Here is a 13604-nt window from a genome sequence, read left to right as displayed (position 1 = left end):
TAACTGATATTTATGATTTCTATTAAATAATTTTATGAACAGTGAGAGTCCATATCAATTTAACGCTCATTTTACCAAAGAGTTTCTTCTTCATTATATTTACAGGTTCATAAAATCTCATGAATTAAGCTCCTTGGAACTTTTGAATTTATATTTTCATTAAACTTTGTGATTTATATAATATTCGAAAAATACAGATAATATTACATCAATGTACAGATTTATCCTTTTGATGATATTGATTTGATTCAACTTTTAAATAGAAATAACATTTAGATTACACTAAATATTTATTCTACGAACCCTTATATGTTGCTTGGTTGTCTCTAAGTGGGTCCATATTTTTTATATTGTATCTCCTATTTCATAACAAGTATAGCTCTATCCTATAGTAATCTACAAAATAACATATTTCTCTAATGCATGATTCTTTTTAAAAGGGCTATTTCCACCAAGCATTTTATTACACAAGTTGATAGCAGAGATGTAGGTAATTTTTTTTTTGAATTGAGAGTTCTAGTTTCATTGTAAAATCCATAGACATTTAGGATTTGTTCAGATTTTTTTGACAAATCATACATTGTTTGTCATACAAACATGTGCGTATTATTATTTTTGAAGTTCACATGTAAAACAGTAGTTACCTAAGATCATAATGGAGTTGTAAAGTCCTTATTTCCTAGTGACCAGGCTACATCATTGTGACATAAATTCCCCACTTTTGTTTCTAAACAGCCCCATTCTTCTACCAATTGCATAAAAGCAGGGACAGTAATGTAAAGAACAAAATACTAAATAATGTTTAATGATAATAAATGACTATGATACTGGTTATTTATTTACCACACATTTTCTCATTATTTTCCTTGTACTTATATGAAAAAAGCTGACTACATTAACTATATGCTAAGCAGCTGCACCATTATCCATCTTGTGTTTGTCACACCTCCTGATTGTACCAGGAGTCCCCCTCTGCCCTCTACCACTTAGTCTGTGCAAGTACACTTTGTGATACTTGCACAATGATAAAGGTGCCCATCGCCACGCCTCTAAGAACTTGTCCCATCATCACGTGGTGCATCACCCTAATTCACCGGGCCTATGCAAGGCCTTTCTGTAGCACACACTTTATGTTGCATAGTACAAAGCTCTGGGAAATTTTTGGATGTACAGTAGAGACACGGATAGCATTTCAGACTGTCTGGAGAAGGATCCATCCAATTGAATGTTTAAAAACATCCCAGGTGGTCCTAAAGTGCATCCAGTACTGAAATGTACTGCTTCAGATGAGCACAGTGCTTCTCAAATTTTAATGCACATAAACTGCCTAGAGATCCTGTTGAGTTAGTCTTTGATATAAAGCATTCGCCTGTATCTGGGAGTCTGCACTTGTGCCTTGTCTCCAGATGATGCAGGGCCATATTTTGAAGTAACAAGGCTCTGGTTATGCAAACACAAGGAAATGAAATTCCACGGTGTGTATGTATACCTGCAACTTTATTAGTGGTTTCAACGTGTTTGCAGGTTTACATTGCATTCGGCAGTGTAGGATTTTCATTTTATAACAACTGCATCAACTTGATAATCTAAATTTTGAAGTTGTAAACTATTGATTTTAAGTTACTTTATTTTTATTTTTAAGTTTTATTGATATAACAAATATATTTATTAATCTAATTACAAATAAACAACCCAATCCAAGACTTGATGTTATTAACATAGTAAGAGACACTGATCACAACTTTTCAGCATTAAAGGAGTCATATTTAGAACTTCGTTATACAGATACAAGCCAAGTGTGTTTATTCAACTTAACTAAGTGGGAAGACATACTTCTTCTCAGGTAATTCATGGAATTATCAATTGACATTTTCATTTTTTATAATTTCATACTATCATGCATTCGTGTTTTTTTTTTTTTGAAAACCGCATGATATAGAATCTTTTTTTTTGTAGAGTATATTGTTAGCTTTTGTTTCTTGATCCATTCTTCCTGTCTGCTTTTTTTTCTTTTCAAAGTTTTATTGATAAACAGATAGCAATGAGACAGTTTCAAATCAAATTGGAAGTACAGTTTCAACAAATAATACACTGCATATATTCTTCTTAGTGGTCAATTGCTGTACAAGATGAGGACTTGTGATCCTATTTACAAACATCATTAGAACAAATCATTCTATTCATTAAGAGAATGCAACTATATATCTATCCCAACCACTTTGAATACACAGACACAAAATGGACATTCGCATTCGTGTTTTCATCAGCTCATTTTATTCCTCACTGCTAAACTTCTTTATGTTAATAGAATAGTCTTGTATTTGCTTACGTCTACTTGAAGTACACCCTACAAATCCGAACCTTTGCTTAAATTTACATATAATGTTTTACACATCAAGAAATATTGCACTTTTAAACTGAATATAGTCAATGTCTTTCACTGCGGTCTCTCTCTTATGTTCAACTATTTTCCAACATCAGTATCACGGATTAATTCTGTTTAAATATTTTCAAGTTTTGTTTTGATAGTCAGGCTTTTGATGTATGTCCATCTTTGTTCTCTGTAAAATATGATGTTAGAAGTCACAGGCATCCTTTTCCTACGGATATCAATTATCTAGTACCATTGATTGAATCTCATTTCTCTATTTTGTAATATCTCAATGACATATTAAAGCTGTGGGGGCAAGGCTTCTGTGCACACCGTCTCGTATGTGTAACTCTTGTGTTCACTCTAGTCTGAAGATTTTTTTTAGCTTAGCATGATAGTTTTGAGAGCACCAGGGGATAAGTTGCTAGTGTCTGCTTTCAGACTATGTGTTTTGGCTACCCTTGATCTTTTTTGTCTCCTATATTGATTAGTCATCTTTAATTCTCTAAATAAAATGGATTTTTAATTGTAGTTGCATTAAATGTGTATATTTACTTTGTGAAGAATTATCTTTTTGTTATCTAAATTCTCTTAACCATTCTAATAGTATGTAACTTCTCTTGAACAATCTACAAAACAATTACATTATCTATCAGCGGATTTCTTTGTGCCTTTATGCTTAGTACTTCTACTTCTTATTTATTTTTAAATCCTTGTGATCTGGCTTGTAACTCCAGGGCAATATAAAATAAAACCACTGAAAGTAGGTTTTCTTACTAGGTATGAATTTTAACTAAACAAATAACACTTCCCACTTAATGACAATGGGCAATTATTTAGTTACATTCTTTTGTCACATAAACTTTATATCACTAATGTGAAATATATATAAATTACAGTACTATTTCTTATATAATACTGGCTCAACATGCATTAGTATGACCTTACACAACTTATATATCAACTTCAATGTTTCTATAAAATATGAAATGTGGTATTCAGTAACCCTTTCATTCCTAGGATAAGCAATCTTACTTAGGAATAATGTTTAAATGCATTACTAGATTCACCTGATGAACTGAATATTATAATTAAAATTTGTCTGTATTCATAAATGAAATTACTTTTGTTGTATAGTCTTTGTCCTTATTTAATATAGTATTACATCACTTTCATAAAATGAGAACTGACTCTGTTTTCCTCATTTTATTGTGGGAAATAGGTTAATATGATCACAGTTATTGCCTTAAGATTTGAATATTGAATCTTCTTTTGATTGTGTTACATAACAAATTTCTTCTTTAAATATTTGTTGATCTTTTCTACAAAATTGGCTGGGACTATTGCATATTTCTTGCCAATAGAAAGAACATTAAAATAAATTGTTCCTTATGGGCAGCCTACACTGTCTAGTGAGAGTTGTCTTCTCCCTTGCATTTCTGCATCTGAAAAATGTGCAAAATGTGATTTCCGGTTGTCAAGGCCACATGCCTCTGTCAGTAGGAAAAAGAGGTGAGGGTGTCCCATGGGAGAACTTTGTGGCCAGGCCTGGAAGTAACACATATTACTTCTGCTCATGTTTCATTGTTTAAAATTCAGTCATAACTACAAGGGATTCTGGGAAGCAATATCTAGTTGTCTGCCCAGAAGAGGAAATGAGCTTGATGATCAATTAGCAGCCTTGCCACATCAATAAAAGCACAAATTTCCCTGCTACAAAGGAAAAGTTGCACTTTGTCCTATACATTTGTGTTTAATCCTTTTTTAAAAAGTACCCCTCAGTAGCAAATGCACCATTCAGTCTTTTCCACTTCCCATATCAGTGTTAAGAGTTCCCAGCCTGAGAGAAACACTAGCTAGTGCAGGCATCATGCAATTCTGCTGACTCCTGAACAAAAGCACAACGTTATATACATGATAAATCTTCCCATCAGCTGGTGACTCTGCTGTCATTTGGTACATGTTTTCTTCAATAGAATAACTGATTGGTAAAATCTACTTAGTCAGTGCTGCTTTTGCAATATGCTTGAAAGGCAGTGGGTCATCCCCTCCCTGGAGATTAAAAACAATTCAAAGAGAAATGTGCTGGGAAAGAGAAGCTTGGGCAGAGGGTGTGTGGGTTTGGTATTGGGAGAAGCAGGATAAGAAGGGCTCTTCTGTTACTCATCAGCTGAGAACACATCTCCATCTGTTTATACTGACATCAATCTGGATGCATAGACTGTGACAGCGATAATGTAAGCAAACCCACAGCGAAAGTGCCTAAGTATAAATACCGGATGGAATATTCATATCATAGGGGTAAGCAAACAGGAAAACGGCCAGTGGAGTTTCAGATAGCACAAAGTGATGCTTTCCTCATGAAGATATTAATCAAATGTTCTTTCTATTCCAAGAACTTATTTGGAGGTATTACACGTTAAGCCCTCAGAGAGAAAACAATATATAACCACTTAGACTATGTTTGTTTTTGCATTTGTTTGTGTATTTTAGCAGTACTTACCTCAGGATCCTCCATAATTTATTCTCATCCTACCTTTTTAGTCTTGTTTACAACCAGTTTTTTTTCATGACTGAACTGCTGGATTTACAAATATGACCTATGTGTTTGCATAGTTGTTTATTTCCACACTTCTCAAGTTCAAATTTATTCTATTATCCAAAGCTTAACTCGGATTTTGTCTTCTTCTTTTTTTCCGGTGCAAGATATTTCTTTTTTATGTTAAATAGAATTTAAAAAATAGCAAATATTATACACAATTTCAAAACAAGATGATAGGAAACTGTCAAGGTCTCTTCTAAAGAAGAATTTTTGACTAGTCTCTTCTACTAGCCATCCTGATGCCTACTTATAGCTCAAGGGCATCTATCTTTCTTCACCTGAATGCCACAATCTTTTCCCCTGACTCCTTAAAGCCTTCAGAATGTTCTGTAGTGCAGTCACTTGTTTTCTCTCTTAGAGGCTCTAGACTTTTGGGGACAATGCCACGACCTTGATTTTTTTTTATTCTTCATATCAGATCATTCACAGTTAGAAAGAACACTACAGAATATTATATTATTAAGAAATATTTGCATAGTTTTGAAATGAATAGCTCTTACCATAAATCCTTTACCTATGAACAAAGACCAGTAGATTACTAATAAATATTTAGTAACCACTCCTCTAAGACTTGTAGGAGTTGCAAAACTATCATTTGTAGGATTTGCAGCTTCCAAGATGGAAATAAAGCACCAGTGTCTGAGTTCATTCAATGACCATAACATCACCAACTATAGCTCAGACAGAATAGAAGAAACACACCAGCGTATCCACCACAGAACTGCAAGGAAAGGAAGTAACCTTAGGAGAACATGCAGGGGCGAGTGGAATGGGGTTTTGAGGAAATGATACCTTTTGAGTTTTTAAAACTTTCATTCTGTATGTAATTTAATTTAATATTGTGTCATTTAATATTGACCTTGTTTAATATGCAACTTGTAGAGTTCCTGTAAATCCAGCCAGCAATTTTCCATCATTGGTTTTACCAACTTCCAGGATTCCCATGAGTAAGGTGTTCTCTAATTTTCATTCACATTATAAACCAGTGTATTTTTCCTATTTACAGTATTTTGCTTTAAATTTTTATAAAAAGAGGAAACACTGTACTTACTATTTTTCCCATCACAAATAGGACTTTATATCACTATGAAAAATCTGGATTTTAAACAGAATCTTGCACTGGTGGTTCATATCCATCAGCTAGTTCAATTTTAGCTCCAGTCTCATCTCCAGTAGCCTTTCCAGAGCTGCTACCTTCACCATGAAGCTCCATGAGTTTTCCCAATTCAAACTTGGGCTTCTTCAGCATTTTTACTTTTCTGACAAAGACATCATGAAGAAGGTAGATAGATTGGCAAGCCTTTTTTATGTCTTTCCCAATGCTGTCCGGAATCACTTTATTGACCACTTCCTTCAAGTCATTTGTCTGCACCTCCCGGGTCATGATTTCCATCATCTTCTTCCGGATCTGGTGGACCTGTTGGTGCTGAGCATAAGAGGTCCTTCGTAGCTGATTGTTGCGTTTTTTAGTAAAGCCAACATAGAACTGTTGAAGCAAAGAAACATCAGTAGTCTTGACATCCACATGAGCTTCAATCATGGTCTGCCATTCTTTGACCATGGAGCACATTTTGTCACAGGTGAGGTCTGTGCCATGGAAGTTAGTCTGGCAGTTTTTGCCCTGAATATCTTCAGTAATTAGCTTGAATTTTCTAAAGGCAACTTCACCATTCTGCAGATTAGCAGGGTTCTCTTCAAACACGCTAACTTTGAGCCCATCAGATGCAATTTTGCTTCCTTGAGTTCTGGTGACGAATGTTTTCCCAATATTTCTTATGTTGAACGTAGCCGGCACCTTCACATCATCCCAGTCTTTTTCAGAAAATGGATCAACCACTTTCTTCTTGGCTCCTTTGTTGCTGTCTTTCATAAGGTGCTTGTTCTTGCCTACCACCATAGTGCTGCTCAGAGAGCCAAAAGGCCATACTTATTATTCTTAATGGCAGTATAAAGGGACATTCTAATGCTTCTCTTTCATGGATTTGTTCATTTCTTCTCCCTCCTGTTGTGTTTAATCTTGTTTTCTCCTCCACTTCTCCAATTACCTTCCAGCCATATGGTAGAGACACTATGGTTCCAAGCTTAAGGGCTTTCCACATCTCTGTCCTTCTCATATCTAATAATCCTGTCACTTTAATGTGTTCAGGATGTTTAATTCTTATTTACTTACACACACACACACACACACACACACACACACACACACACGATTGTATGGCATAGGCAGGAGTCAAGGCATACCACAGTTGAAAACACCTGAAGTGTACTTAATTTGGACATTTACTGTCTTTCATAGCCTCTGAAAATCATTTGATGATAGGAAGATTACTTTTTCATAAAATAGTTTGCTTCAAATTTAGTCAATTGTTATTTAGAATACTTCATTTTGGTGACCAGTGTAGCATCATTTTGTTCACTAAATTAAGTTGGAATAAGTGTACAAGTCACTCCAAGTATTTTCCTTACATTTGTTCTCAGTTCTTCATCAGAACCCAAACATGGTATTATATGAAAACATTTTTTACTTCTTCACCTCTAGTTGTGAATTTATAAGTCGGTTGCTCACTATTGTGGTGATCTAATGGGAAACATGACCTCTAGCAGTTACATCAGTAAATACATCTCCAAGAGTTTCTCTGAGTTGCTTAAAGTTGAGCAAAGGAAATAACCCAATATAGATTCTTCTAGGACCCCTTTAGCAACAATTTTCATGCTGACATGAGCTCACCCCCAAGACTACTGGTTGTGGCTTAGCTAGTTGAGATTGTTCGGCTGAGTGAAATCCTTATTAACACTTCATTTTATTGCTTTGCCTATTACTTCAAGCAGTCATGTTGCTCCTGAAATCTGTGTGTGGTCAAAATTTTCATAGTGAACCTTTTATCTGCTAAGATGGTTAACATCCTCAAAATGTAAGTTTAGTGATTTTGACCTAAGTAATCCTTTGTATTCATTTCTTTCAAAACCCAAACCCAAATTTTAGATGTAATTTCAATACTTTAATCCCTCCATTATATTCACAATAGTGAAACAATGATATGTAATTATAAAGTGAGGTTTAGGTTTAGGAAGAACTATCACTACTGTGTTGCTTACACGGACTTTCAAAGAAAGGAAAGAGAGACTTTGACTTTGTTTCAGAGGATTATGCACTAGGGAGACTGGAATATTCAAAATAAGAAAGATCAATGGGTTGGACAGGTAGTTATAGAACACACATGCCCAAAGGAATGCATATATTTTGCTTTAACTGTATTTTTAACTACATTTTAAGTTCTAAAAATTAGAATATGATAGTATCTACAGAGCCAAATAAAAATTCATGATACTTTGTTTTCCACAGGGATATGAAAATATGTAACATACCTAGTTCCTTGGAGAAGCTAAAGCAATCCACTGCTTTTTTTTTCTCTTTTATTTGATAGCCTAGGGGATAATTCATTCAAAATCTATTTTAATTCTGTGGCAGAGATTATAAAGCATTTATGCTTCTCAGAATGTAGTAATTAATATGAAGGAGAATGGTTTTTTATAAATGTGTTAAAGTGTAATTCCCCAAATAAGGAGCATTTAAAACTGATGAAAATAATCAACATTTTCTGAACATTTACTGTGCTGTGTGTATGAACCCATAAGGTACTCAGGAGCCGTGCATAATGATTCTTGCATTCACCTGACTTCTTAAATATTTGAAAAGAAAATCTGTGGTTGGAAAGTGAATACAGAACAATTTTAGGCAAGATCAACAAAGTAGTGCAACCCAGTACGGCAGCCATGTGTCTGACTTTGAGGTCTACCAATGGTGTGACCTTTTCTAATTATGGACCTCACACATGAGTCACTCCACCTGGAATGCACTCTATCACTCAGTCAGAGGATATGAATTTTTTAAAAAATTTTCTTTGTATATGTACTGCCATCCTCCCATCTTCATGTGGCTTGGTTGAATTCCCCTTAAGACTAAAAATGATTCACATCCATGTCTCTCTTACAACTGGACTGGAACTGCCATATGACTCGTGGTGTTCTTAATTTATCTCAATGTCAATTTTTCCCACAATATATAATCTACCAGAAAACAGAAACTCTATTTTATTGAATTTTAAATCACTGACATTTATCATAGTCCCCTGCTCATAGCAAGAGTTAAATAAAACTTTTAAACCAGATGACTATTACTATATAAAGGAGTAAGAGAAAACTTTTGATGTTAGCCTCTGTATAATAAGATTTTCTCCTAATTATCATATGCAAGTGTTTAACAGAGGAACATAATGATGTTGTAAGACTCATGCACAGGCCATACCAGCACAATTATGTATATAATTAGATAGCTAATACATATATATATATATATATATATATATATATATATATATATATATTCAATCTATTGATCAGGTAACCTTAATACCATGAGCTTGAACTGTCACAAAGACAAAATACAGGACATACAGAACATGACAATCACAATTTAAAGGAAGAGAGGGTCATTTTGACCCAAAGTTTCAGTGGGTTTAGTCCATGCACTGAAGCATAAATATCATGACAGAAGGGCGTGAGGGAAAAGCAGTGCTCACTCCCCAGAAGAAGAGACAGGAGGAGGAGCTGGGGAAGGCCACCCACCCTCGCCGGCACTCTGTGGTCTCTCCCGGAGACTTCAGTCCTCCAACCAGGCCTATGTGCAAAGGCACGTAGCACTGTGCCCTCAGTCTTGGAGAGGTTCATTGGCGGGTGCAGGACCCCCATGGCCCAACTGCCCTCACAAATCCCCCACTGGGAACAGGAAACTGGAAGGGGAGTTTTAGATCTAAACCAAAACAAAGCATATTTTGATTGGATAGTTTTTCTTTTCCATCCAAAGTACTAAAGTAGCATCCCAAATTTTATTTTTTATATGTGGTTCCTCCATAAGATTTTATCACAGCCAATTAAGAGTACGTAAGAATAATTTTCCTTCTATTGATAATGATCATTAGAACAACGTCTCTACATAAGACAGTATATAATGCTTAATCCACTTGAGGGAATTAAAGAGTTAAAGAGATAAACCTCTTTTATTCAAGGCCAGGAAAATAATGAGTATCCAAAATTTTCAGTTGTGTGATTCATATTTAAATGTAAATCCCAGAAGCTAGCCTCAGTATAAAACAATCTCTGTCAAGAGACTGCCTTTTTTTCCAGTGAATAATTTAAAACCGAACTTTATTCATGTGAACTGTCTTACATCTTGGCAGTAGGCATAGTCTTTCAATAATTTATATAATTTTGAATATAATATACTTAATGCCATAAAAGCAATTTCTTTGATATTGAATTATAAGAGAATGCACTTAGGCCACTGTGACTAATGATCTAGGGCCAGCAGCCTGGTAAATTAACTTTTAACCCAATTTCAGAGACAATCTGTACATGGAACCATAAGACAGTAGTGTCTTTTGGCACATACCTCTGTGATCACATTTCGTCATAGCATTAAAACCCTAATTAAATAAGTAAATATATCGTTCTCCTGAAAAAACTTGGTAAAGAAAGTATGAACGTTTTTTAAAAAGGTAGGCAAGAAATATTTTTGCAGAAGCTGGATACTCATGGGAATGATGACTTTGAGGTACAGCAGACTTAGTCTTCATACATAAAGCCTGACTGAAACCCAGTCCCAGAACATTTCCTAAGGCAGAACTGTAGTCACGTTGGAGATGCAGTCATGGTTAGTTCAGGACAAGTGAACGACCTCACACTGGTGTGATTATGTTGTTCTTTCCTAAGAAACCAATAAACACATTGCCAAACTGGCTTATTATGTCATCCAAGGCCAAAGCAGGCTGAAGGACTGTGGAGATTTAAGGAAGAGATGGCAGAAGAGTGAGTCCCTGCCTGAGTCTAGACCACACAGGGCATGCAGCATATGGTGAAGACTTGATACACACATAAATCTACAGGCTCTGTTTACTTTCATACACCATGAAGATTTCTGTGTTATGAAAATTTTCCAGCATGCAATGATAAAGTGTCTACAGTAAGAGCCACTTTTCTGTAATTCTCATATAGATGTGATTTGGGTTGATGGCAGGTTAAAAAAAAATCCACAGGTAGTCTGAAAAGATAATACAGAATGAAAAGTTTAGATTCAAATCAAAATATCTGATAAGTTCAGATCTCCATTTTCTTGATGGATCTTTTTAGTTTTAGCTGTTCTTTTCAATTCAGCATTCTTCCTGAAGGCCTTACCATGGACAGCACATAAATGTATATGTTCTCTTCCCTCTGCTTATTCATGCTCTCTACGGATTCAACTGTTTAATTATTGACATAAGAACTCAGAATTTTCAATCAGGAAATTTAATCAGCTAGTTTGAAGTCTCTACTGAAAATTTGGTCCTGCTGCCTCTCTGGATGCCAGCCTCACACTGTCTCTGCCATAACTTCCCAAGTTGTGAAGACCAGTAGTATAAGGGCTCAACATTTTATTATTCCTTTTAAAACTCTGCCAAAATGTCATGGTTTGAACAACTACAATTATTTATCTCACTGCTAAGACTTTACTTTGGGCAATTTGGATACGATAGTTGGGACCACACTGGGATGGCTTGTGCAATTAGGTTCTGGGCAGACTGGAATGCTTCCCAGGCACTCTCCCTTCCTGTCATCCGAGTCCCTCCTGTGGCTTCCACATGTGGCAACTTTACGTGTTCTCTCCAGCACAGTGGTCCCAAAGTGGTCAGACTGATTGCATAGTGGCCTAGCCCTGCAAGAGTAAGTGTTCTTAGAGACAGGGCAGGAGATGATTTTTTTAATGACCCAGTTTGAAAAACACACAGCATTACTTCCTTTCAACTTTATGGTTTGAAGCTGCCACTGTCATACTCCAATTCAATGCCAGGCAGTGCAGTAGAGAAAAGAAGCTTATTCTTCCTTTTTTTCTTGATATTTACATGTTGGTAATACATAAAATAGAAGTTCATTTTACAAAATTGCTTCAGCCTATGTCTTTTATCTATCTATCTATCTATCTATCTATCTATCTATCTATCTATCTACCTATCTACCTATCTATCTGGTACACTGTCTCACTATGTAGCTTGGACTCATAATGATTCCCTGTCTCAATCTCCCTAGCACTGAGATTACAGGCATGCACCACCGTGCCCAGTTTTGGTGACTAGCCCAGTACACCTGTAATACCAGGCGTGTGGTATGGGGTACTGGGGATCAAATCTGGGTCCTTGTGCTTGCCAGGAATGTACTTAGACTGCTGAGTGATTTCCCCAGCCCATATTCCAGTTTTATAACATGATCATAAATTATTTGACATCTCTGCCTTTCATTATAGACATGCTTCAAAGTTTGGCAATAAGACCAATAGAAGGAATGTTGAAGAATTTTGTGGCCATGCTGTGACACTGCCACACAAGCTGACTGCCACAGGAGCCGCTGAGCAGCAAGAGAGGGCAGGAACCATCCAATCCTAGACAACACGCTATGCACAATTCTGTTCAATTGTAGACACTAACCTTGTCTACCACAGCAGAAATGTCACTGATCCCTCAGTATATTGCACAGGACAATGCTCAATAATTAGCAACTGTCACTGCAGATATCCTTTGAAAAGAATCATTTCCAATAGTATAACCAGAGAGCCACAATGTCCATTTTGGATTTCTTTACGACTTTCTCAAAGCTCATTTTCTAGAGTGCAGATTTTTTGAGTACATTTCTTATTTTGAGCCAAGGCTTCAACAGCAATCTCTTCATGACTTTGCTGGGCCATATGGAAATCCTTTGAATCTATGTAAAACTGCATGCCTAAAAACATCAAAGTGAAATATAGTGAACTATTAATAGTGATTCTTACTAAATAATAACATTATATTAAGTTAAATCATATGAAATTAGCACTATCCATTTGTTTTGAACCTACCCAAGAGCGATTTTAGACTTTACAACCTAATGTATGATTTTATTTTCCCTCCTTATTCTTTATGTATTTCCTGTGTTCTTTTTTAGTAAATATGCATTACCTTCATAATTGAGATAATAAATACTATTTGCAAAGAACAAAGAAAGCAGAACAAAGAAGGTATTATGCCTCTAATGGTGCTGAAATGACACATATACACTCCAAGTATAAAAACACTGTGGCAGTTTTAGATATAAAAAATGTGCCAAAACACATTTACAGAACCCTCAGCCTGAGAAGGAACATTCGTATTGAACCTGGTCGGGCTTACCCATGGAATCAAGAGACAGGTGTTACATTATAAACTCTATGGCTCCGAGGGTAGAGATGGGACTCTTGTGTGTTAAAAAACCCTAAAGCAAGCTTTTAGCCCTGGGAAATGTTTGCAGAGAAGGCAGCTGGATTCTAGTTTGACACAGCTGGGCTGTTTCTCCTGCTTTATATGGCAAATAATTTCCTGCCAAAGATGAGGCAGGAAAAGTTCACCAAGGCCATTCCACAGGGCAGCTGTAGACACGCTTCCAAATGAAGAGTGGAGCTGGCTACCGGGTTACGGGAATAGCATACACAGAGAAGGTACCTGCTTTCCTTAAGGTACACTCCCATCAGGGGAATTGTTGGAACTATAGGTTAAAGATTTTTAAGTTCTTAAAATATCCTGCCAAGTGTTT

The 13604-nt window shown here is 35.8% G+C and overlaps 1 protein-coding gene and 1 pseudogene across 1 annotated transcript in view; one reads left to right on the top strand and one right to left on the bottom strand.

Annotated features, from left to right (window-relative positions):
* The window catches only part of Negr1 (neuronal growth regulator 1), an 891516-nt gene that overhangs the window by 476656 nt on the left and 401256 nt on the right, over positions 1–13604 (top strand). The window lies entirely within an intron of this gene.
* LOC105742520 lies at positions 6076–6870 on the bottom strand (annotated as a pseudogene).

This window comes from Octodon degus, unplaced genomic scaffold (assembly GCF_000260255.1).
Source record: "Octodon degus isolate 3935 unplaced genomic scaffold, OctDeg1.0 scaffold00057, whole genome shotgun sequence".
NCBI lineage: Eukaryota > Metazoa > Chordata > Mammalia > Rodentia > Octodontidae > Octodon > Octodon degus.
This window is presented reverse-complemented; position numbering and strand designations above follow the sequence as displayed.